The sequence below is a fragment of the Oncorhynchus masou genome, unplaced genomic scaffold, assembly GCF_036934945.1.
Source record: "Oncorhynchus masou masou isolate Uvic2021 unplaced genomic scaffold, UVic_Omas_1.1 unplaced_scaffold_1345, whole genome shotgun sequence".
NCBI lineage: Eukaryota > Metazoa > Chordata > Actinopteri > Salmoniformes > Salmonidae > Oncorhynchus > Oncorhynchus masou.
In genome coordinates, this window is record NW_027003337.1 from 93,423 (window position 1) to 115,250 (window position 21,828).

At 47.9% G+C, this 21,828-nt stretch overlaps 1 pseudogene; it reads left to right on the forward strand.

The window, feature by feature from the left end:
• LOC135530448 (neutral amino acid transporter A-like) overlaps window positions 1-20,774 on the forward strand; it is a 52,720-nt pseudogene extending 31,946 nt beyond the window's left edge.
• The last annotated feature ends 1,054 nt before the right edge of the window (window positions 20,775-21,828 follow it).

Genomic DNA, 21,828 nt, shown 5'->3' on the forward strand with positions numbered 1-21,828 from the left:
GCTGGACACTGGGGGGGAGTGGGATCTGTGCGTAACGCCCGCTCGATGTCCGCGTCCAGCTCCCACATCACCGGTGCCACCAGGCAAGAGGCCGGAAGTATGGGAGTGTGATCCATGGACCGCTCCTCTGTGTCATACATCTGGGACAGTGCATCTGTCTTAGCGTTCTGGGAACCTGGTCTGTAGGACAGAGTAAAAACAAAACGGGGAAAGAATATTGCCCACCTTGCCTGGCGAGGGTTCAGTCTCCTCGCCGCCCGGATGTACTCCAGATTGCGGTGGTCAGTCCAGATGAGAAAAGGGTGTTTAGCCCCCTCAAGCCAATGTCTCCACGCCTGCAGAGCCTTGACAATAGCCAACAGCTCCAGGTCCCCCACATCATATTTTCGCTCTGCCGGACTGAGCTTCTTCGAAAAGAAAGCACAGGGGCGGAGCTTTGGTGGCGTGCCCGAGCGCTGAGAGAGCACGCCTCCAATCCCAGGCTCGGACGCATCCACCACCACAATAAACGCCAAAGAGGGATCCGGATGAGCCAGCACGGGAGCCAAGGTAAACAGAGCCTTCAGGTGACCAAAGCCCTCTCCGCCTCAGCCGACCACTGCAGCCGCACCTGTCCCCCCTTCAGCAGTGAGGTAATGGGAGCTGCTACCTGACCAAAACCCTGGATAAACCTCTGGTAGTATTTGGAAAACCCCAAAAACCACTGCACTTCCTTTACCGTTGTGGGAGTTGGCCAATTACACACAGCTGAAATGCGGTCACTCCCCATCTCCACCCCTGATGTGGAAATGCAGTACCCTAAGAAGGAGACGGACTGTTGGAAGAACATACATTTCTCAGCCTTGACGTACAGGTCATGCTCCAACAGTCCACCAAGCACCTTGCGCACCAGTGACACATGCTCGGCGCGTGTAGTGGAGTATATCAGAATGTCGTCGATATACACCACTACACCCTGCCCGTGCAGGTCCCGGAAAAATCTCGTCAACAAAGGCCAGGAAGACTGATTCAGCATTCATCAACCCGTACGGCATGACGAGCTACTCATAGTGCCCTGAGGTGGTACTAAATGTCGTCTTCCACTTGTCTCCCTCCTGGATACGCATCAGGTTGTAAGCGCTCCTGAGATCCAATTTTGTGAAGAAGCGAGCCCCGTGCATTGACTCGATCGCCGTGGCGATGAGAGGCAGCGGGTAGCTGTACCTCACAGTGATCTGATTGATCCCTCGATAGTCAATACACGGGCGCAGACCTCCATCCTTCTTCACAAAAAAGAAACTCGAGGAGGCAGGTGAAGTGGAGGGCTAAATGTATCCCTGCTCCAGGGATTCGGAGACATATGTTTACATAGTCGCGGTATCTTCCTGTGACAGAGGATACACGTGAATCTGTTAGAGTTGCGTTAATTCCAATCTGGTATCAGGATAAATATAACAATGAGTCACCGATTGTATACTATGTATTTTTTATTAGCTAAGTAATAAATGGCAAATGCAATTTTTGTATATACGGGCTCACTGTAATACCACGCAGGGCAGAACAGGGAACTAACAGGATGTATGTAAACAGTGCTCTTATACTGTGATGGACATAGTTCCAACCCGTCTGTTGGCCAATCACAGTAGAGGCTGAACGTGGTTTAAACTTGCTCAGCCTGTCGCAGGCGCTCAGGCGGGTCCCCGCCTCTTGGCGCTTCTTGGAGTCCTCCCTCCGTCGATGTATAGATTCTTACTGTTCTGGTATCGCAGCCTAGTTAGAACAGTTGCTCAGTTCCTGCTATTGTGTTGTTCAGTATTTTTCCATCTCAGTTAAACCTCATGATGACCACCCCTCCCTATGCCTGCTTAACCACAACTTTGTAAGAAGTCACACCATGTGCTCAATATGGTTACATACAAACACAAGGACAAAGCATCTGCTGGGCTGTTATCTACAGTTTTGCAACATGCAGGTCACACCATGTTACTCAGTCCTTGTCACACACACACAAACAGGCAAGTAGATGTAGCAAGCAGTTGTTTACTCTCATGATGATGCTCAAGTGCACAAATGCAGATACTTCACACAGCCAACATCAGATAATATTTAATCATATATATATATATATGGTAATGGATATAATGTAACACGCAGGATCCCACAACTCCTGGGAAGTGCTGCGTCTACCAGGAGATTTATCGCACAATCTCCCCGTCGATGAGGTGGTCATTTAGTCGCCCTCTTCTTATAGAAGGCGAGAGGAGAGGAGAATCAATAAGGAAGAGGCTGATTCTCTCCTCAAGACCCTCCTGCGTCACCATGTGGAGCGGTGGCCTCCCTAATCAGCCCTGACCCTAGTGGTCAACTATCTTCGGCATGCACAGTGAAGGGCATATCCACAGGAACAATGGGAATCCCTAAACTAGGAGCAAATGAACAATCAATAAAATTCCCAGCTGCGCCTGAATCTACTGGTGCCTTATGCTGGGAATGCGGGGAAAACTCAGGAAATGAAATAAACACATACATGTGAGCAACAGGGGGCTCTGGGTGAGCCTGGTGCCGACTCACCTGAGGTGACACGATAGTGCCCTGCCTGCTGCCTCGACTCCCTGAGGAACCCCCCAGCACCGACCAGCAGTGGTCCCTCTGCGGCCACAGATGGTACAGGGAATGGCCCCTCCTCTGGTCACCCTGACCCTAGTGCAGCACCTCCCAGCTCCACGGGCATCGGAGCGGAGGTGCTGGGGGATGGAACTGACAGGTCCTGATCCAGACGTCCGCGGGCAGTCAGCAGGTTGTCCAGCCGGATGGACCTGTCCACCAGCTGGTCCAATGTGAGGGTGGTGTCTCGGCAGGCCAACTCCCGACAGATGTCCTTGCGCAGACTGCACCTGTAGTGATCGATCAGGGCCCTGTCGTTCCATCCCGTGCTGGCGGCCAGGGACATAACCATGGGGGATCCGGAAGACCAAGGCAAAATCCTGCTCGCTCCTGACCTCCCCTGCCTCAGGTGGAACAAACGCTCTACATAATGTTCCAACGCCGTGTCTCCCTCACCCATACGGCGTTGGCCCACTCCAGGGCTTTGCCTGAGGGGCGGGAGACGAGGGCGGACACACTCTCACGCCCCAAGGAGCCGGGTGGACGGTCGCCAGGTGGAGCTCCAGCTGCAGTAGGAACACCTGGCATCCGGCAGCAGTCCCATCATACTCCCTCGGGAGCGAGAGTCGAATCCCGCTGGCACCAGGTGGAAGAGGGGTGGACAGTGGCACCTGTTGTAGTGGGGTGGTGGTGAAGGTGCTGGAAAACCTCCTTCTCTCCCAACGATCCATCGTCTGCAGCAAGCGATCCATGGCTGTGCCCAGACGTTGCAACATGGTCGCGTGCTGCTGAACTCGCTCCTCCACTGCAACTGAGAGGGCGTCTGCTCCTGCTGACTCCATTCTTCGGGTGAGTGACTCTGCAACCATGTAAGGGTCCTGTATGTAGCTGGTGTGGAGAATCAGGCGCAGGACAGCAAATATGAGTAATCAACATTACTTTGTACATTTGTCATTTCGAGTAAAAGTACATCACGAGCGCACCACGACGGACCGGAAATACAATAAACAATCACTCACAAATACAACATGGGGAACAGAGGGTTAAATAATAAACAAGTAATTGATTGAGTGAAGCCAGGTGTGATAAGACAAAGACAGAACAAATGGAAAATGAAAAGTGGATCGGCGGTGGCTAGAAAGCCCTGACGTCCCCGAACAAGGAGAGGGGCCGACTTTCTAGGCGGATGTCGTGACACGAAATCTGATTGTTTTTTGCAAATTCTTTTGATTCGACAGAATTGGCTGTAGGGCAAATTGTTTTTCAAGGGAAGTGGGTGACAACTATCAGCCCTCAACAAACTGTTACGATCAGTAGGTGTCCTGTAAAGATCAGTAGGTGTCCTGTAAAGAGCAGTAGGTGTCCTGTAAAGATCAGTAGGTGTCCTGTAAAGATCAGTAGGTGTCCTGTAAAGATCAGTAGGTGTCCTGTAAAGAGCAGTAGGTGTCCTGTAAAGAGCAGTAGGTGTCCTGTAAAGATCAGTAGGTGTCCTGTAAAGATCAGTAGGTGTCCTGTAAAGATCAGTGGGTGTCCTGTAAAGATCAGTAGGTGTCCTGTAAAGATCAGTAGGTGTCCTGTAAAGATCAGTGGGTGTCCTGTAAAGATCAGTAGGTGTCCTGTAAAGATCAGTAGGTGTCCTGTAAAGATCAGTAGGTGTCCTGTAAAGATCAGTGGGTGTCCTGTAAAGATCAGTAGGTGTCCTGTAAAGATCAGTAGGTGTCCTGTAAAGATCAGTGGGTTCCTGTAAAGATCAGTGGGTTCCTGTAAAGATCAGTGGGTGTCCTGTAAAGATCAGTAGGTGTCCTGTAAAGATCAGTGGGTTCCTGTAAAGATCAGTAGGTGTCCTGTAAAGATCAGTGGGTGTCCTGTAAAGATCAGTAGGTGTCCTGTAAAGATCAGTAGGTGTCCTGTAAAGATCAGTAGGTGTCCTGTAAAGATCAGTGGGTGTCCTGTAAAGATCAGTGGGTTCCTGTAAAGATCAGTGGGTTCCTGTAAAGATCAGTGGGTTCCTGTAAAGATCAGTGGGTTCCTGTAAAGATCAGTGGGTTCCTGTAAAGATCAGTGGGTTCCTGTAAAGGGTTCCTGTAAAGATCAGTGGCTTCCTGTAAAGATCAGTGGGTTCCTGTAAAGATCAGTGGGTTCCTGTAAAGGGTTCCTGTAAAGATCAGTGGGTTCCTGTAAAGGGTTCCTGTAAAGATCAGTGGGTGTCCTGTAAAGATCAGTGGGTTCCTGTAAAGGGTTCCTGTAAAGATCAGTGGGTGTCCTGTAAAGATCAGTGGGTTCCTGTAAAGATCAGTAGGTGTCCTGTAAAGATCAGTAGGTGTCCTGTAAAGATCAGTGGGTTTCCTGTAAAGAGCAGTAGGTGTCCTGTAAAGATCAGTGGGTTCCTGTAAAGATCAGTAGGTGTCCTGTAAAGATCAGTAGGTGTCCTGTAAAGATCAGTGGGTGTCCTGTAAAGATCAGTAGGTGTCCTGTAAAGATCAGTAGGTGTCCTGTAAAGATCAGTGGGTTTCCTGTAAAGAGCAGTAGGTGTCCTGTAAAGATCAGTGGGTTCCTGTAAAGATCAGTAGGTGTCCTGTAAAGATCAGTGGGTGTCCTGTAAAGATCAGTGGGTTCCTGTAAAGGGTTCCTGTAAAGATCAGTGGGTTCCTGTAAAGATCAGTGGGTTCCTGTAAAGATCAGTAGGTGTCCTGTAAAGATCAGTGGGTTCCTGTAAAGATCAGTAGGTGTCCTGTAAAGATCAGTAGGTGTCCTGTAAAGATCAGTGGGTTCCTGTAAAGGGTTCCTGTAAAGATCAGCGGGTTCCTGTAAAGATCAGCGGGTTCCTGTAAAGATCAGTGGGTGTCCTGTAAAGATCAGTAGGTGTCCTGTAAAGATCAGTGGGTGTCCTGTAAAGATCAGTAGGTGTCCTGTAAAGATCAGTGGGTGTCCTGTAAAGATCAGTAGGTGTCCTGTAAAGATCAGTGGGTGTCCTGTAAAGATCAGTGGGTTCCTGTAAAGATCAGTAGGTGTCCTGTAAAGATCAGTGGGTGTCCTGTAAAGATCAGTAGGTGTCCTGTAAAGATCAGTAGGTGTCCTGTAAAGATCAGTGGGTGTCCTGTAAAGATCAGTGGGTGTCCTGTAAAGATCAGTGGGTTCCTGTAAAGGGTTCCTGTAAAGATCAGTGGGTTCCTGTAAAGATCAGTGGGTTCCTGTAAAGATCAGTAGGTGTCCTGTAAAGATCAGTAGGTGTCCTGTAAAGATCAGTGGGTTCCTGTAAAGGGTTCCTGTAAAGATCAGCGGGTTCCTGTAAAGATCAGCGGGTTCCTGTAAAGATCAGTAGGTGTCCTGTAAAGATCAGTGGGTTCCTGTAAAGATCAGTGGGTTCCTGTAAAGGGTTCCTGTAAAGATCAGTAGGTGTCCTGTAAAGATCAGTGGGTGTCCTGTAAAGATCAGTGGGTTCCTGTAAAGGGTTCCTGTAAAGATCAGTGGGTTCCTGTAAAGATCAGTGGGTTCCTGTAAAGATCAGTAGGTGTCCTGTAAAGATCAGTAGGTGTCCTGTAAAGATCAGTGGGTTCCTGTAAAGGGTTCCTGTAAAGATCAGCGGGTTCCTGTAAAGATCAGCGGGTTCCTGTAAAGATCAGTAGGTGTCCTGTAAAGATCAGTGGGTTCCTGTAAAGATCAGTGGGTTCCTGTAAAGATCAGTAGGTGTCCTGTAAAGATCAGTGGGTGTCCTGTAAAGATCAGTAGGTGTCCTGTAAAGATCAGTGGGTGTCCTGTAAAGATCAGTAGGTGTCCTGTAAAGATCAGTGTATAGAACATTACCCCCTAAAGGTTCAGAAGATCAAAGAAACTGATCTGACGTGTATCAGATTACATGGTACATCTCAGATGCTCAGAACAACAGTTAAGAAAAGCATGGAATGCCTGGAGCTCTTTTGCATCACCCCTCTATAGAACACAAATATCAGCAATATACCGTTTCCAAATAATGATGTTAGGCAATAATTGTTGTTTGAGGATTAAAAATGGACTGTTTCTCCATGTAATCCACATACAAATTAGCATAGTTAGGAGCCATGGGGATCCCATAGCTGTACCCATAGTTAGGAGCCATGGGGATTCCCATAGTAGTACCCTTCGTCTGAATAAAGAAATCATTTGGAAACATGAAGTAGTTGTGTGTGAGTACTATTTCAACCAATGTTACAATGCATGCACTGGAAGGTAGTTCATTAGGGTCACGTTGAGGAAGAAAATGTTCCATAGCTTCAATACCGCCCTCGTGTGGAATATTTGTGTATAACTACTCAACATCAAAAGTAGCTAATAAAGTATTACCAGGGAGAGGATCAAGAGATTTAATAATAGAGACCATACTGCTGGTGTCCTTTACAAAGGATGGGGGCTGTTCTGAGATCATACTGCTGGTGTCCTTTAGGAGGGGGCTGTTCTGAGATCATACTGCTGGTGTCCTTTACAAAGGAGGGGAGTTGTTCTGTCATCTGGTGTCCTTTACAAAGGATGGGGGCTGTTCTGAGATCATACTGCTGGTGTCCTTTACAAAGGAGGGGAGCTGTTCTGAGATCATACTGCTGGTGTCCTTTACAAAGGAGGGGAGTTGTTCTGCGATCATACCGCTGGTGTCCTTTACAAAGGATGGGGGCTGTTCTGAGATCATACTGCTGGTGTCCTTTACAAAGGAGGGGAGCTGTTCTGAGACCATACTGCTGGTGTCCTTTACAAAGGATGGGGGCTGTTCTGAGATCATACTGCTGGTGTCCTTTAGGAGGGGGGCTGTTCTGAGATCATACCGCTGGTGTCCTTTACAAAGGATGGGGGCTGTTCTGAGATCATACTGCTGGTGTCCTTTACAAAGGAGGGGAGCTGTTCTGAGACCATACTGCTGGTGTCCTTTACAAAGGATGGGGGCTGTTCTGAGATCATACTGCTGGTGTCCTTTAGGAGGGGGGCTGTTCTGAGATCATACTGCTGGTGTCCTTTAGGAGGGGGGCTGTTCTGAGGTCATACTGCTGGTGTCCTTTACAAAGGAGGGGAGCTGTTCTGAGATCATACTGCTGGTGTCCTTTAGGAGGGGGGCTGTTCTGAGGTCATACTGCTGGTGTCCTTTACAAAGGAGGGGAGCTGTTCTGAGATCATACTGCTGGTGTCCTTTAGGAGGGGGCTGTTCTGTCATACTGTGGTGTCCTTTACAAAGGATGGGGAGATCATATTGTGGTGTCCTTTACAAAGAGGGGGCTGTTCTGAGATCATACTGCTGGTGTCCTTTAGGAGGTCATACTGCTGGTGTCCTTTACAAAGGATGGGGGCTGTTCTGAGGTCATACTGCTGGTGTCCTTTAGGAGAGGAGTTGTTCTGAGGTCATACTGCTGGTGTCCTTTACAAAGGAGGGGGGCTGTTCTGAGATCATACTGCTGGTGTCCTTTACAAAGCAAGGAGACATGGGCAGGGCTCAATATCTTGCTTGAAAAATTGAAGACACTCAGTCCCGTGGGTTCTAGGACCGTGTGAACGGTCTCCTCTGCCTCTGGTAGTCGTTTCTTCTTACCCCGTCGGGTGAGGCATCTCGTCGGTGCGCGTGTCCACGGCTACCTCCGCCCTTCCGTCCGTCCAGTCTCTCGTTGGATAGACATCTGCCACTGGAAGCAGATGAGGCGCTGGTTGTAGTGTTGGTCAGACGGGCTGGATAGAAGGAAGCGGCATCCCTCCAGCGTCTGCCATGGAGAGGAGGAGCAGGACCTCTTGTCAGGGTTTCTCCAGAAGTAGACTTTATCCTTGGCCTTGTCTTTTTTGTCGTGGTTGAATATCTTGATTTTAAGTTCCTTTATTTCTGTAGACAACTTGTCCTGGAGCGCTCGGTTAGTTGTCATCAGTTCATTGAATATACCATCATCATTAACGGCTCCTTGCAGAGCTGTGCGTTTCTCTTCAATCGTGTTATCCATTTCAATCAAATGCTTTTTCAACTGCTCAACAATTATCTTATCATGTTCCCTTTGGCTGTATTCACAGTGATCGTGTTTGGGTCTTTGACCAGTGTCAGGAAAATAATGATCATTCCACATCGTTTAAGAGCTTTTTGCAGAGGATTCAGATCAACTCAAACACACAAAGCAGCCAATCAGCGTACAGACAGTAATAAACATGAACAAGCCAGTGTGACCTGGTTACCCAGTAAATCCATCCACCTCTATGAACCCAGTGTGACCTGATTACCCAGTAAATCCCTCCACTTCTGTGAACCCAGTGTGACCTGATTACCCAGTAAATCCATCCACCTCTATGAACCCAGTGTGACCTGATTACCCAGTAAATCCCTCCACTTCTGTTAACCCAGTGTGACCTGATTACCCAGTAAATCCTCCACTTCTGTGAACCCAGTGTGACCTGGTTACCCAGTAAATCCCTCCACTTCTGTGAACCCAGTGTGACCTGATTACCCAGTAAATCCTCCACTTCTGTGAACCCAGTGTGACCTGGTTACCCAGTAAATCCATCCACCTCTATGAACCCAGTGTGACCTGATTACCCAGTAAATCCATCCACCTCTATGAACCCAGTGTGACCTGATTACCCAGTAAATCCCTCCACTTCTGTGAACCCAGTGTGACCTGGTTACCCAGTAAAATCCTCCACTTCTGTGAACCCAGTGTGACCTGGTTACCCAGTAAATCCCTCCACTTCTGTGAACCCAGTGTGACCTGGTTACCCAGTAAATCCCTCCACTTCTGTGAACCCAGTGTGACCTGGTTACCCAGTAAATCCTCCACTTCTGTGAACCCAGTGTGACCTGGTTACCCAGTAAATCCCTCCACTTCTGTGAACCCAGTGTGACCTGGTTACCCAGTAAATCCCTCCACTTCTGTGAACCCAGTGTGACCTGGTTACCCAGTAAATCCCTCCACTTCTGTGAACCCAGTGTGACCTGATTACCCAGTAAATCCTCCACTTCTGTGAACCCAGTGTGACCTGATTACCCAGTAAATCCTCCAACTCTATGAACACAGTCCATTAGCAGGGCATTGCTAGCAGGCTTTATCTCCAAGGCTACACCCCACCCTATTCCCTCTATAGTGCACTACTTTTGACTAGAGCCTGAACATACACCTGGGCTCTGGTCAAAAGCAGTGCCATTTGGGACACACTCATCGTCTCCAAGTATCCTCTGCTGTAAGTAACCTGCTGTAAGTGACCTAAACCTTTGGCTGAGTTGTTCCACCCTCAATCTTCAGACTCTGGACCCCACCACCTCTTTATCTAATCCATGGGGAGACAGGACATTCCGTGCTTCTACACCTGCATTGCTTGCTGTTTGGGGTTTTAGGCTGGGTTTCTGTACAGCACTTTGAGATATCAGCTGATGTATGAAGGGCTATATAAATACAATTTTATTTGATTTGGAGGGTCTTTACCATATAGAATGAGTAGAATGGCTTGTAACCTGACTTCTATTCATTCTAGTTCTGTGGTCCTTACCCTCTCTCTGTATGGAAAGGTTTTTGGTTCAAGTTACACTACAATACGTTTTTCAGGTCTCTCTCTCTCTCTCTCTCTCTTTCATTCTCTCTCTATTTCTCTCCCCTTCCTTCTCTTGCTATTCAATACATCTTAACTTGCAGAATACTCATGTACATCTTGTCAAAGCAGAGGAACTGAAGTTGCTAGTAAAGTACAGTAAAATGTTCGAGATGAATATGCTGTAATTGAACCACAGTGTCCTGTATCTCTCTCAGCTCGGCGACCCTGCCCTCCATGATGAAGTGTGTAGAGGAGAACAACGGAGTGGACAAGCGGATCAGTCGTTTCATCCTTCCCATCGGAGCCACCGTCAACATGGACGGGGCGGCCATCTTCCAGTGCGTCGCGGCTGTCTTCATCGCTCAGCTCAACAACATAGAGCTCAACGCCGGTCAGATCTTCACCATCCTGTGAGTGGGGTGGGGTCAGAAGGAATGGTGGGTGGGGACAGAAGGAATGGTGGGTGGGGACAGGAGGAATGGTGGGTGGGGACAGAAGGAATGGTGGGTGGGGTCAGAAAGAATGGTGGGTGGGGACAGAAGGAATGGTGGGTGGGGACAGAAGGAATGGTGGGTGGGGACAGAAGGAATGGTGGGTGGGGACAGAAGGAATGGTAGAATGGTGGGTGGGGTCAGAAGGAATGGTGGGTGGGGACAGAAGGAATGGTAGAATGGTGGGTGGGGTCAGAAGGAATGGTAGAATGGTGGGTGGGGACAGAAGGAAGGGTGGGTGGGTGGGGACAGAAGGAATGTGGGTGGGGTCAGGAGGAATGGTGGGTGGGTCAGAAAGAATGGTGGGTCGGGTCAGAAGGAAGGGTGGGTGGAGACAGAAGGATTGGTGAATGGTGGATGGAGTCAGAAGGAATGGTGGGTGGGGACAGAAGGAAGAGTGGGTGGGGTCAGAAAGAATGGTGGGTGGGGAAGGAAGGGTGGATGGGGACAGAATGAATGGTAGAATGGTGGGTGGGGTCAGAAGGAATGGTAGAATGGTGGGTGGAGACAGAAGGAATTGTAGAATGGTGGTTGGGACAGAAGGAATGGTAGAATGGTGGGTGGGGTCAGAAGGAAGGGTGGGGTCAGAAGGAATGGTAGAATGGTGGGTGGGGACAGAAGGAAGGGTAGAATGGTGGGTGGAGACAGAAGGAATTGTAGAATGGTGGTTGGGACAGAAGGAATGGTAGAATGGTGGGTGGGGTCAGAAGGAAGGGTGGGTGGGGTCAGAAGGAAGGGTGGGGTCAGAAGGAATGGTAGAATGGTGGGTGGGGACAGAAGGAAGGGTGGGTGGGGACAAGGAAGGATGGGTGGGGTCAGAAGGAATGGTGGGTGGGGACAGAAGGAATGGTGGGTGGGGACAGAAGGAAGGGTGGGTGGGGACAGAAGGAATGGTGGGTGGGGACAGAAGGAATGGTAGAATGGTGGGTGGGGTCAGAAGGAATGGTGGGTGGGGACAGAAGGAATGGTAGAATGGTGGGTGGGGTCAGAAGGAATGGTAGAATGGTGGGTGGGGACAGAAGGAAGGGTGGGTGGGTGGGGACAGAAGGGTGGGTGGGGTCAGGAGGAATGGTGGGTGGGTCAGAAAGAATGGTGGGTGGGGTCAGAAGGAAGGGTGGGTGGAGACAGAAGGATTGGTAGAATGGTGGATGGAGTCAGAAGGAATGGTGGGTGGGGTCAGAAGGAAGAGTGGGTGGGGTCAGAAAGAATGGTGGGTCGGATCAGAAGGAAGGGTGGATGGGGACAGAATGAATGGTAGAATGGTGGGTGGGGTCAGAAGGAATGGTAGAATGGTGGGTGGAGACAGAAGGAATTGTAGAATGGTGGTTGGGACAGAAGGAATGGTAGAATGGTGGGTGGGGTCAGAAGGAAGGGTGGGGTCAGAAGGAATGGTAGAATGGTGGGTGGGGACAGAAGGAAGGGTAGAATGGTGGGTGGAGACAGAAGGAATTGTAGAATGGTGGTTGGGACAGAAGGAATGGTAGAATGGTGGGTGGGGACAGAAGGAAGGGTGGGTGGGGTCAGAAGGAAGGGTGGGGTCAGAAGGAATGGTAGAATGGTGGGTGGGGACAGAAGGAAGGGTGGGTGGGGACAAGGAAGGATGGGTGGGGTCAGAAGGAATGGTGGGTGGGGACAGAAGGAATGGTGGGTGAGGACAGAAGGAAGGGTGGGTGGGGATAGAAGGAAGGGTGGGTGGGGACAGAAGGAAGGGTGGGTGGGGTCAAAGAATGGTGGGTGTGGACAGAAGGAAGGGTGGGTGGGGACAGAAGGAATGGTGGGTTGGGTCAGAAGGAAGGGTGGATGGGGACAGAAGGAAGGGTGGGTGGGGATAGAAGGAAGGGTGGGTGGGGACAGAAGGAATGTTAGAATGGTGGGTGGGGTCAGAAGGAATGGTGGGTGGGTCAGAAAGAATGGTGGGTCGGGTCAGAAGGAAGGATGGGTGGAGACAGAAGGATTGGTAGAATGGTGGATGGGGTCAGAAGGAATGGTGGGTGGGGTCAGAAGGAAGAGTGGGTGGGGTCAGGAAGAATGGTGGGTTGGGTCAGAAGGAAGGGTGGATGGGGACAGAATGAATGGTGGGTCGGGTCAGAAGGAATGGTAGAATGGTGGGTGGGGTCAGAAGGAATGGTGGGTGGGTCAGAAAGAATGGTGGGTCGGTAAGAAGGAAGGGTGGGTGGGGACAGAAGGAAGGGTGGGTGGGGACAGAAGGAATGGTAGAATGGTGGGTGGGGACAGAAGGAATGGTAGAATGGTGGGTGGAGACAGAAGGAATTGTAGAATGGTGGTTGGGACAGAAGGAATGGTAGAATGGTGGGTGGGGACAGAAGGAAGGGTGGGTGGGGTCAGAAGGAAGGGTGGGGTCAGAAGGAATGGTAGAATGGTGGGTGGGGACAGAAGGAATGGTAGAATGGTGGGTGGGGACAGAAGGAAGGATGGGTGGGGACAGAAGGAATGGTGGGTGGGGATAGAAGGAAGGGTGGGTGGGGACAGAAGGAAGGGTGGGTGGGGTCAAAGAATGGTGGGGTGGACAGAAGGAAGGGTGGGTGGGGACAGAAGGAAGGGTGGGTGGGGACAGAAGGAAGGGTGGGTGGGGACAGAAGGAAGGGTGGGTGGGGTCAAAGAATGGTGGGTGGAAGGAAGGGTGGGTGGGGACAGAAGGAATGGTGGGTGGGTCAGAAGGAAGGGTGGGTGGGTGGGGACAGAAGGAAGGGTGGGTGGGTGGGGACAGAAGGAATGGTGGATGGGGACAGAAGGAATGGTAGAATGGTGGGTGGGGTCAGAAGGAAGGGTGGGTGGGGACAGAAGGAAGGGGGGTGGGGTCAGAAGGAATGGTGGGTGGGGACAGAAGGGTGGGTGGGGATCAGAAGGAATGGTAGAATGGTGGGTGGGGACAGAAGGAAGGGTGGGTGGGGACAAAAGGGATGGTCGGGGGTCAGAAGGAAGGGTGGGTGGGTGGCGACAAAAGGGTGGGTGGGGACAGAAGGAAGGGTGGGTGGGGACAGAAGAAAGGGTGGGTGGGGACAGAAGGAAGGGTGGGTGGGGACAGAAGAAAGGGTGGGTGGGGTCAGAAGGAATGGTGGAGAATGGTGATGCTCTGACAATGTATCACATGCAGTGGCTCTGTCCCCACAGTGTGACAGAATCCAGTGTGGGCGCAATGGTGGGGCATCATCACCATCGCCATCATCCTGGGGCTATCGGCCTGCCCAAGGAATGTCACTCATGCTGGCCGTCGGTGGATCGTGGTGTACAGTATAGAGAACCATGGTAGCAAACACACGCACATGCACGCACACACACACACACATACAGACAAGCACACACACACACAGACAAGCATACACACATGGACAGAAACATTTATGTACATTTGCATGGACATGGCACATATGTACAAACACACACACATAGACACACTCTTAATGTACTCACTCATTTTGGCCTGCTATATCTAAATATCAGGGGTAAGATACAGTAGACCTGTACAGTAGACAGTAGACCTGGGTAGACAGGGTACAGTAGACCTGGAATGACCTGTACAGAAGACCTGGTGGGTGGGTAGACAGAAACCTGTACAGTAGACCTGGACAGTAGACAGGTACAGAGACCTGGACAGTAGACAGTAGACCTGTACAGTAGACAGTAGACCTGTACAGTAGACCTGGACAGTAGACAGTAGACCTGGACAGTAGACAGTAGACCTGTATAGTAGACAGAAGACCTGTACAGAACAGTAAACCTGGTAGACAGTGACCTGTACAGTAGACCTGACAGTAGACAGTAGACCTGTACAGACAGTAGACCTGGTGGGTGGTAGACAGAAGACCTGGACAGTAGACAGAAGACCTGGACAGTAGACAGTAGACCTGGGGTAGACCTGGACAGTAACAGTAGAATGGTAGACAGTGGACCTGTACAGAACAGTAGACCTAGACAGTGGTACAGTGGGGTCAGTAGACAGGAATGGACAATGGTGGGTGGAAGACCTGGACAGAAGACAGAAGACCTGGGTGGGGTCCTGGACAGAAGAATGGTAGAATGGTAGACAGGGGTACAGTAGACAGTAGACCTAGACAGTAGACCTGTACAGTAGACAGTAGACCTGGACAGTAGACAGTAGACCTGGACAGTAGACAGTAGACCTGGACAGTAGACCTGTACAGTAGACAGTAGACCTGTACAGTAGACCTGGTGGGTGGGGACAGTAGACAGGAATGGTAGAATGGTGGGTGGGGACCTCAGGAGAAGGAATGGTAGAATGGTGGGTGGGGACAGAAGGAAGGGTGGGTGGGGTACAGAAGGAATGGTAGAATAGACAGAAGACCTGTACAGTAGGTAAACCTGTACAGTAGACAGTAGACCTGTACAGTAGACCTGTACAGTAGACAGAACCTGTACAGTAGACATGGTGGACAGTAGACCTGGACAGTAGACAGAAGACCTGGACAGTAGACAGAAGACCTGGACAGTAGACAGTAGACCTGGACAGTAGACCTGGACAGTAGACAGTAGACCTAGACAGTAGACAGTAGACCTGTACAGTAGACAGTAGACCTAGACAGTAGACCTGGTAGACAGTGGTGTAGACAGTAGACCTGGACAGAAGACAGAAGACCTGGACAGTAGACAGAAGACCTGGACAGTAGACAGAAGACCTGGACATGACAGTAGACCTGGACAGTAGACCTGGACAGTAGACAGTAGACCTGACAGTGACAGTCCTGTACAGTGACCTAGACAGTAGACCTGTACAGTAGACAGTGACCTGGACAGTAGACTGTCCCTGGACAGTAGACCTGACAGTAGACAGTAGACCTGTACAGTAGACCTGTACAGTAGACAGTAGACCTGTACAGTAGACAGTAGACAGTAGACCTGTACAGTAGACAGTAGACCTGTACAGTAGACAGTAGACCTGGACAGTAGACAGTAGACCTGGACAGTAGACAGTAGACAGTAGACCTGGACAGTAGACAGTAGACCTGGACAGTAGACAGTAGACCTGGACAGGAGACAGTAGACCTGTACAGTAGACAGTAGACCTGTACAGTAGACAGTAAACCTGTACAGTAGACAGTAGACCTGTACAGTAGACCTGTACAGTAGACAGTAGACCTGTACAGTAGACAATAGACAGTAGACCTGTACAGTAGACAGTAGACCTGTACAGTAGACAATAGACAGTAGACCTGTACAGTAAACAGTAGACAGTAGACCTGTACAGTAGACAGTAGACCTGTACAGTAGACAGTAGACCTGTACAGTAGACAGTAGACAGTAGACCTGTACAGTAGATCTGTACAGTAGACAGTAGACCTGTACAGTAGACAGTAGACCTGGACAGTAGACAGTAGACCTGGACAGTAGATCTGTACAGTAGACCTGTACAGTAGACAGTAGACCTGTACAGTAGACAGTAGACCTAGACAGTAGATCTGTACAGTAGACAGTAGACCTGTACAGTAGACAGTAGACCTGTACAGTAGACAGTAGACCTGTACAGTAGACCTGTACAGTAGACAGTAGACCTGGACAGTAGACAGTAGACCTGGACAGTAGACAGTAGACCTGTACAGTAGACAGTAGACCTGTACAGTAGACCTGTACAGTAGACAGTAGACCTGGACAGTAGACAGTAGACCTGTACAGTAGACAGTAGACCTGTACAGTAGACAGTAGACCTGGACAGTAGACAGTAGACCTGTACAGTAGACAGTAGACCAGTACAGTAGACAGTAGACCTGGACAGTAGACAGTAGACCTGTACAGTAGACAGTAGACCTGTACAGTAGACAGTAGACCTGTACAGTAGACCTGTACAGTAGACAGTAGACCTGTACAGTAGACAGTAAACCTGTACAGTAGACAGTAGACCTGTACAGTAGACCTGTACAGTAGACAGTAGACCTGTACAGTAGACAGTAGATCTGTACAGTAGACAGTAGACCTAGACAGTAGACCTGTACAGTAGATCTGTACAGTAGACAGTAGACCTAGACAGTAGACCTGTACAGTAGACAGTAGACCTGTACAGTAGACCTGTACAGTAGACAGTAGACCTGTACAGTAGACAGTAGACCTGTACAGTAGTCAGTGTACAGTAGACAGTAGACCTGTACAGTAGACAGTAGACCTGTACAGTAGACAGTAGACCTGTACAGTAGTCAGTGTACAGTAGACAGTAGACCTGTACAGTAGTCAGTGTACAGTAGACAGTAGACCTGTACAGTAGTCAGTGTACAGTAGACAGTAGACCTGTACAGTAGTCAGTGTACAGTAGACAGTAGACCTGTACAGTAGTCAGTGTACAGTAGACAGTAGACCTGTACAGTAGATCTGTACAGTAGACAGTAGACAGTAGACCTGTACAGTAGACAGTAGACCTAGACAGTAGACAGTAGACAGTAGACAGTAGACCTGTACAGTAGACAGTAGACCTAGACAGTAGACAGTAGACAGTGGACAGTAGACAGTAGACCTGTACAGTAGACAGTAGACCTGTACAGTAGACAGTAGACCTGTACAGTAGACAGTAGACAGTAGACCTGTACAGTAGACAGTAGACCTGTACAGTAGACAGTGTACAGTAGACCTGTACAGTAGACAGTAGACCTGTACAGTAAACAGTAGACAGTAGACCTGTACAGTAAACAGTAGACCTGTACAGTAGACCTGTACAGTAGACAGTAGACCTGTACAGTAGACAGTAGACCTGGACAGTAAACAGTAGACCTGGACAGTAGACAGTAGACCTGTACAGTAGACAGTAGACCTGTACAGTAAACAGTAGACAGTAGACCTGTACAGTAGACAGTAGACCTGTACAGTAGACCTCTACAGTAGACAGTAGACCTGTACAGTAGACAGTAGACCTGTATAGTAGACAGTAGACCTGTACAGAAATAGATGTGTTCTGCATAGCAACTGTGGTTATGTTACATTAGATGTATGCTAACAGTTAAAGAGAGCTCCTGATTCATCTTAGCAGGCTTGATATACTGCTTAGCTTCTGACAAAAAGTATCCTAATAAATTGTGTGTGTGTTTGGGTGTGTACGTGTGCGTTTTTTGTGTATGTGTGCGTGTGTGTTTTCAGGGACCGCACCACCACCGTAGTGAACGTGGAGGGAGACGCCCTGGGGGCAGGGATCCTCCACCACATCAACCAACAGGAGATGAAGAAACAACACCTGGGGGAGGAGCTAGTGGAGGTCCTGGTGGAAGCGGTGGCCAACACCCAGGCTGACGAGGAGACCTCCCCGCTCGTCACGCACCAAACCCTGGGTTCAGCAGGCGACCAATCGCCCAGGGAGACCGCGGAAGCCATTGAGTCTGTCCTGTGAACCTGTAAAACGACTGTGAATTCTGTCTCTATGGTTACAATCAGTGGTGGCTGGTGGCACTTCAATTCGGAGGACGGGCTCATAGCAAGGGCTGGAACAAAATTAATTGAATGGTATCAAAACACATCAAATATATGGTTTTCTTTCCATTCCAGACATTATTATTAGCCGTCCTCCCCTCACCAGCCCCCTCTGGTGTCTAAGGTTACGATTCTGCTCCTGCTACTCGTGACACGACCGAGTCAACCGAATCGTCTCTGAATCAACTCTGATCACCTTTACCATACCTCTTAAAACAGTTCATGAGTCATTTCACTTCTAGGAAAAAAGTGCCGTAGATAAAGTTTGTTTTATACTGTGGTACTTCCTATTTGGAGTATTCTAAAAGTGTATTTAAAAGCCACAGGAAGGTTACCCTCACCCTTTAGAATTGAATCCAGGTTGCTTTCTGGTTTTGGGTGAGAGTGGTCTGAATCTAAAAAGGGAATCTCTCCTAACCAGGACATGGCTGTGACCTCACAAGGCAGATGGGAAGGAGAATCATTTACTAACTGACCTGGAGTTTTTTGTTTGTTTTCTGTCGATAGTCAACCCAGAACGTGAAACATTAACCCCTCGAATGACAAAAGTCTCTCAAATATTTGGGGTAAATATTGAGGAAGAGCCACAGTTGACTTTCTGTTTATGTACTGGGAACCTACTGACCCAATGGCCTACTATGGTGCCTGTATCTAATATTGGATTTAGGACCATAAGGATCTGTGTCGATATAGTGCAGGTTCAATTAGAGAAAATCCTATCTTCTACTTAAATTAGATTTTCACTTTGTCTCAGATTGACATCAGTGCATGACTATGTGGACATCTGCCTTAAATGGACTTTAGGATTCACCCCTTAGGCAATGCATGGAAAAATGGTGGTGAGCTCACTCCATTTACTAAACTGTTCAAGTGCAGACCGAGGCCAACTATCCTTCTATTGTTGTGAGAATAGATGTTGCCTCCATCAGTGATGTCCCAGACACTTGCTACTATGGGTTTCATTTACTGAAGAAACCAAACCATACTTTCTTTGGAAATTTTTATTTTTGAATTGAGAGGAAGCATGGTCAGACGGGCTATGTTACAAATGGTAGCCTGTTCCCTACATAGTGCACTTCTTTTAACCTGAGCCCAGCACCCGGTTCCCTATATAGTGCACAACATTTTGCCCCATAGGACTCTGGTTAAAAGCATTACATTATGTAAGGAATAGATAGCCATTTGGGACGACACATGGCATTGATAAAGGCATGCGCTCATTATTGACTCTGAATAGTATTTATCGAAATCATTGGACATGTAGGAAACTGCCAAAGTTGTTAGAGCAGCCTTTTCCTGTTGCTAGATACATCTTATACAGTCTATGGGATATGTGTATGTTTTCCAAATGACTAAAATGTTCAAATTGACAAAATAATTATCATATTACTTCAGCGGTTCTGCTGCCACCTAGTGGTGGCGTTGTGTAGTTCTGCTGCCACCTATTGGTGGCGTGCCGTAGTGGTTCTGCTGCCACCTAGTGGTGGTGTGGCGTAGTGGTTCTGCTGCCACCTAGTGGTGGTGTGGCGTAGTGGTTCTGCTACCACCTAGTGGTGGCGTTGTGTAGTTCTGCTGCCACCTATTGGTGGCGTGGTGTAGTGGTTCTGCTGCCACCTAGCGGTGGCGTGGCTCAATGTTTTGAGTTCTGATATGAGAATGGAGCAGGCATTTGATAGTACAGCATTTTAATTTAATTTGATCCTATATGTGCCAATGTGGCCTTGTTTATCTATCTGGTCAAATGTATTTCTTTCTTTCTTTGTAATGAATCACTATTGCTGTTTGCTGGAAATGATTTACTCTGATTTATGGGGGGAAATTATGTTGTACTAACTCACTAATGTATCAACTCTGTTCCACAATTCCACTTCTACTCAGACTAATTGTTTGTTGAAGCAGTTTTTAGATGTTGGAAATGGAAGGTTGTCCCTCTAGAAAGGACAAGTATATGTTATTAACTGTTTTATACAAAATTGTATGCACCCTGATTTGTCAGGATCTTTGGGAATATATTGTCTCTAAACTATAAACATGTCCTTAAAAATGTGAAAAGGTTGCCAATCTGTCATTGGAATACTGAGGCTCTACATAGTTTGACAGTGAATGATGTATTTTTTTGAAACCAGAAACTGGTTGTGAGAAGGAGCTTATTAAGTTTGAATATTCTTTCTCTAATTAATATGATCATCTTTCAATCGAACAACCCTTTACTTTTATAATGACTTTTAAATCTTTTACCCTGAAGCTGACTGAATTGAAAGTATTCGTGAGAATATGTTGAAATAATCTGGAACAATCGCAGATATGTACTTGAATAAACTATATGAAGGAATTTTTTATTTATTCTAATTGTGTCAACATTTTGCATAATTTGTATTTTTGAAATACGATTTAGGTATTTTCTCTCAATTTCTAGTTGCCAAATCTGTTCCTAACGCCTTTCTCTGATGTGGAACTACTTTTCTTACAGCCTAAAGTATGTAACCTGGTCCAGCTCTGGTTGTGCTCTTGCCAACTCCATTGATATAATTGTCAAGACAATTTGTTGGCATGACAATGAGTGGCATGACATGGTAGCACAAACAGATCTGGCACGCAGGCTATAAAGTATGTCCTCCATTTTGTTTTGTGGTATTTTGACCAACAGGAATAACTACTTTGTTTCATGTGCAATGATGATGTCTATCTTTGTAACACAGCTGTCTCTTTTACTTGTCTCTGTCTTTTAACGTTAAATATAAATGTGTTTCACGCAACAGAGATGATTTGCTGGTGTTTTGCTGATTGTCTGAATAGTAGCCTAGTCTGTTGGTTTACCAGAATCAGACTGGAGATGAGGTTAGAGGTGTACCCATGTCAAATATGTAATAAATACATGTTTAGGTGGGCATATAGGTAAGTCTTGGAAATCCCAGACCTATGCTGGAACATTGGTACATTGTGGAAGGCAACCTGTCTGTCTGTCTAGACTAGACTAGAGTATAGGTTGTGTTATGTGCCCCAATGAAGCTTGGATGAAAATATGTAGTGTAAGTTGCATGGACTCACTCCGTGTACAGTAATAGTGTTTAACATGATTTGTGAAGACCTACCTCATCTCTGTACCCCACACATACAATTATCTGTAAGGTACCTCAGTCGAGCAGTGAATTTCAAACACAGATTCAACCACAAGACCAGGGAGGTAGTCCAATGCCTCACAAAGAAGGGTTCCTATTGGTAGATGGGTAAACATTTTTAAAGCAGACATTGAATATTAGCATGGTGAATATATTACACTTTGGATGGTGTATCAATACACCCAGTCACTACAAGAATACAGACATTCTTGCTAATTCACTTGCTGGAGAGGAAGGAAACCGCTCGGATTTCACCATGAGGCCAATGGTGACATTAAAACGGTTACAGAGTTTAATGGCTGTGATAGGAGGAAACTGAGGATGGATCAACAATATTGTAGTTAGTCCCCAATAGTAACCTACATGACAGAGTGAAAGGAAGCCTGTACAGAACAAAGATATTCCAACACATGCATCCTGTTTGCAATAAGGCACTAAAGTAAAACTGCACAAAATGTGGCAAAGAAATGAACTTTCATGTCCTGAATACAAAAGTGTTGTTTGGGGCAAATCCAACACATCCCTGAGTACCACTCTTCATATTTTCAAGCAGGGTGGTGGCTGCATCATGTTATGGGTATGCTTGTCATCGGCAAGAACTGGGGAGATTTTTAGGATAAAAATAAAAGGAATAGAGCTAAGCACAGACAAAATCCTAGAGGAAAATCTGGTTCAGTTTGCTTTCCTACAAACAC